Source organism: Felis catus, chromosome B1 (genome assembly GCF_018350175.1).
Source record: "Felis catus isolate Fca126 chromosome B1, F.catus_Fca126_mat1.0, whole genome shotgun sequence".
NCBI lineage: Eukaryota > Metazoa > Chordata > Mammalia > Carnivora > Felidae > Felis > Felis catus.
In genome coordinates, this window is record NC_058371.1 from 166,751,098 (window position 1) to 166,756,185 (window position 5,088).

General features: G+C 32.5%; 1 pseudogene; it reads right to left on the reverse strand.

The window, feature by feature from the left end:
- Nucleotides 1-1,932: 1,932 nt before the first annotated feature.
- On the reverse strand, nucleotides 1,933-2,081 carry LOC111560363 (annotated as a pseudogene).
- Nucleotides 2,082-5,088: the final 3,007 nt, after the last annotated feature.

Here is a 5,088-nt window from a genome sequence, read left to right on the forward strand (position 1 = left end):
CCTCTTTCTCTTTAATATCTTAAGTTATGGAAAACGTCTTTGAATGTAAGTTCCAGTTCGCTAGTTCTTTATGTCTACACTTAAAATATCAAATTTTGGGGGCTCACAGTTAAGCATCCAACTTTGGCTCAGGGCATGATCTCATGGTCTGTGATTTCAAGTTCTGACAGCTCAGAACCTGGAGCTTGCTTCGGATTCTGTGTCTCCCTCTCTCTCTTGCACTTTCTCACTCATGCTCTGTCTCTCTCTCAACAATAAATAAACATTAAATAAACATTATTTTTTTTTTAAATGTCAATTTATTTCTTGATATCTTTTTTTAATATCAATTTTTTCTTGCAAGGTTTATGGCTTTCATTAAAGTTCTATTTTCTTAAATATGTCTTGTTTTTTCTAATTTTATTCCATCTTCTATATCTTCATACAGAATATTTTTATATTTCCTATCCAATATTTCCAATACTTCATTTTGAATTAGCTCTAATTCTAGTTAGGCAGATAGTATATTAGAAACCCAGATAGACCCTTTAAGTCCATCCTTAAGATCTCACTAATTCTAAATTGTTAATACCATATCCTTTTTCTACATTTTTAAAGATTTTTTAAAAAATAAATAAATTTTGAAATTCTTATGGCTCTTTTGTCATATTTAAAGATACATTACTTAGCTAATATTCATAGATATATCAGCACTTGATTTAAGAATTCCCAACAATGATAGAAAGTGAGACCTCTCACCATAAATTGGTGAAATTATTGACCCAAGTTGTTCAATATTTTAACCATATAGTGTGTGTGTGTGTGTGTGTGTGTGTGTGTGTGTGCTGATAAGTGGTCTCCCAGGCTAGGAGAACCTCTCACAGGACTCTCATACATTAATAATCACAGATTTTACATATCATAATGAAAGATACAAAGCAAAATCAGCAAAAGGAAAAGGCACATGGGACAAAATCCAGAGGAAACCAGGCACAATCTTGCAGAAGTCCTCTCCTAGTAGAGTCAGGCAGAATGTGCTTAATTCCCTCAGTAACCAGTTGTAACAATGAATATGAAATACTTTCTACCAGGGAAACTCACCAGAAACTGAGTGTCTAGAGTTTTTCCTTGGGACCATTCATATAGGCACCCTTTGTCTAGCAGGTACCACATTTCAAGACTATCAGTAGGAAATAGGTATTCACAGAAAACCACTTTTTTAGAACAGTTTATGCACTTCATGAGCCATTCGCATCAATTACGATTTTTCCCATGATTGAAGTTTCTAGACATCGTTAGTAAAAGGACGACTCTTCAAGCAGATCTTTCTCAAGATAGCAGTATCATGTCTTCAATGTTAGCTATTTTCTGCCACTGTGTTTGTGTCTGTGTTCTATGTTCCCACTTTAATTTCACTGAGAAAAATAATAGAAGAAAATTTTCATGTATTCCCAGAAGCACATTTACCAAATCATTGTATATATACCCATATGTTCTCAGTTCTCCCCTAATACTCCAGATTGTTCTCTTTAAGACAAATTGCTCTGCTTGTAGGGCCTATTCCATCTACTCTCATTCCTCCCTCTCACTACTCTTAGCATACAAACACCCTACAATATTGATATATGAAAATCAAACAAAAAATCCTTATATTTAGTAAGTATAATAATAAGAATCCCATTACCAAATCATTTTTAGATCACTCGAATAAATTCCACATGATTAAATATTCTTTTGCTACGGGGGATTTTCTTACTTTTAAAGATTTATACTCAATCCCTTACAAAGGTAGCATTTGCATTATCTAATTACCTAATTGAAATATAATAAAATGGTAGGTATTTCATACTTATGCATATAAATTTATACATATTCCACTTAAAATCTTTAAAATGAAACAAAATTAAGTTCAAATCACGGCTCTGCCATCAAGTCATCAGATTTCTTTTTTAACCAGGAAAAATGTGAACTCAGTCCCCCACTACCACAAATTTTGCAGTTGAGTTTCCCACATTTGGAGAAATTGCACATCGAGAGTGCAATGGATAAGCCTTGCCCTTGGAAAATGAACTTCATAATCACGGTATCTCCCCTGCCAGTATTTCTCATTTTTTTAAAGTTTATTTTATTTATTTTGGGAGATGGCGGGTGGGCGAGGGGCAGAGAGAGAAGAAGATAGAGAATCCAAAGCAGGATCTGCTCTATCAGTGCAAAGCCAGATGTAGGGCTAATCCCATGAACTCTGAGTTCATGACCTGAATCAAAATCAAGAGTTGGACACTTAACTGACTAAGCCACCCAGTTGCCATAAGTCATCAGATTTTTAAGTCTGAAAAATTTATATGTAACTTTTCTAAACTTCAAATCCTATAATGTGAAGATAACTTTGTCATAAAAATTATCTGGCGTATTCATGTTTATGAATCTCTAATATTGCTCTAAAGCTTGGAGTATCATGTGTTAGTCTGTATTTTCTTCCAATCCTTGCACATTTCCCCCAAAATACCTTTTGCAGATAAAGAATGATTGAAAATATCACAGAAATATTAAATTATTTAGATGGAAGTTTGTATTAAGGGCTCTGTCCCTTGATATAGCATGATGTTCATTCAGCTTTTAGCAGTTAAGTTCGAAGAATACACGTGAACTCCTTTACTGAATCTTATCTTACCCCTACTGACACTACATGCTAGAACTTTTCATTTTTATGAGCATCTGGGAAAGCTATATGCCTACCGTCTTTTTGTGAAGCACATTTTTAATATAACCACCCTGCAGATAATGAGTATTAGACTACTTTTTCTCTGTTTATTCTTTGTCAGAAGCTTAGACTCTGTTACCATTGCAACATGTGTTTTTAATAGCATCTTAATTTAAATAGATTAATTTAAAATCCAGGTTGAAAGCAGAGGTGCAATAAAATATTTATTTAGAAACAGCTTTTGCAGTTTTACAAAAAGCCTAAATTATCTACTTAGAAACAGCTTCTTTATTTCTAAATTTCTATAAACGGAATTGAATTTAACCTATAGATTAATTTGAAGGAAATGGAATCTTTACAATGCTGAATGTTATAATCCTTACAGATAATGTTTTTCTCTAGTTATGTTTGTATTTATTTTAGCAGTCAGATATTTGCAGCATAGAGACCTTTCAAATATTTTCATAAAATTATACTTAAGAGTTTTATGTTGTTGAATTCTTTTATAAAAGACATTTATTTCTTATTTCATTTTACAAACATTCATTGCTAGCACTGAGATATACAATTGACTTTTACATATTGATTTTTTACCCTGTTAACTTATTAACTTATGTGCCTTTTTTGGGTACATTTCATGGGATTTTTATATACAGACTATTTTGTAGTTTATAAACAAAGGTAGCTTTATACTCGTTTCTAATGTGTGTGATTTTTTTTTCTTGCTTAAGACACTGGTTATGATTTTTCTAAAGTTTTTCTTTTAATATTTGTTTCTTAGAGAGAGTGCAAACAGGGAAGGGGCAGAGAGAGAGGGAGACACAGAATCTGAAGCAGGCATCAGGCTCTGAGCTGTCAACACAGAGACTGATGTGAAGCTTGAACCCACAAACTGTGAGATCATGACCTGAGCCAAAGTCAGACAGACCCTTAACCAACTGAGCCACCTAGGCACTCCAGGATCTTAATGCAATATCACGTGGAAGTGATAACAACAAATATAATTGTTTTACTCTTAATATTAGAGAAAAAAAACACTCCCTCTTTCATCATTAAGTATCAGCTGTAGATATTTTGTGTATGTTCTTTTTGGGGATGAAGAAATTTCTTTCTCTTCCTTGTTTGCTGGGGATTTTTATCATGAATGAGTGTGGAATTTGGTCAAATGCTTTTTATACATTTGTGCTATTGCCCATTTTTTTTTCTTTTATAGTCTCTAATATGATAAATTACATTGATTTGGTTTTCAATATTAATTCAGCATCTTGCATTGCTGGGATAAAACCCACTTAATGGTCATAAGTTATCACTTTTATTTATTGCTAGATTCAGTTTGCCAACATTGTTAAGGATCTTGTTATCTACATTAATACAGAAAAGTATCTCTTTATAATGTCTTTGTCTGCTTTTGATATCAGGGTAATAGTAGTCATATAAATGAGTTGTATAGTATTCCCTCATCTTCAATTTTGTGAATAATTGTGCTTAGAACTCAAATTATTTTGTCTTGCCTCTAGGCTCTTTAACTTTCAGACAAATTATCTTTATGCCATTAACAACTAAGATATCAGAAAAAGACATATCAAATTTTTAGACATGTTTTCTTATATTGGACAATAGGATGTACAGGACTGTGAAACCTGACTAAATTAAAAACAACTTGAGTCCTGTGATTGCCTTAGTTTATTTACTATCTGAAGTTGGCTTTCAGGCCATAGCACAAAGATGAGGTAACCAAAATAGTCCCTTATTTGTTGAAGAGAAACATATTATAGTTCAATGAGCCAGAAACAGAAAGAATGTGTGGATAGAATATTGAAAAAGAGAAAACTAGAAAGAGAACTTTAGAAATCAATGTAGGAGTTTCTTTAAATCTTTCAGTCCTTATTTTTGCAAACGTTGGGTGAAATTCCATAAAAAACCCAAAGAAACCACCAGAACCCAGTAAGCCAAATAATTTCTGTAAATCACATGAGTTGAAGTTCCCAACAACCAGACTAGAGAGGCCTTGTATTACATAGAACATAAGCAGTGTCCTAAAAGGATCATGCTTTGAGAGTAGATCAAAATTAGGCCCAGAATCTAAAGTCAAGTATACTTATTTATAGTTTTTTAAAAGCATTTTGATGTATCATCCATCTAGGTTTTATTTTATGAATGGTGTTTGATAGAAATAGGTGTATATAAATATGTAGAGTGTGTATACGTACATAATATATGACAGTTTCTTTGTACTATTAGGTCACATTACAAATCAAAGTCAGACAACACTGGAATATTATTAAGTCAGTTACTTGGGCAATTAACAAGAGTTTTATACTTCTTTTCCCTGTACTTTTTAATATTTCCTTTAAAATGGGAATGCTACTTTCTGTCTATTTGGGTTATCACCAAAATATATTCCTTCT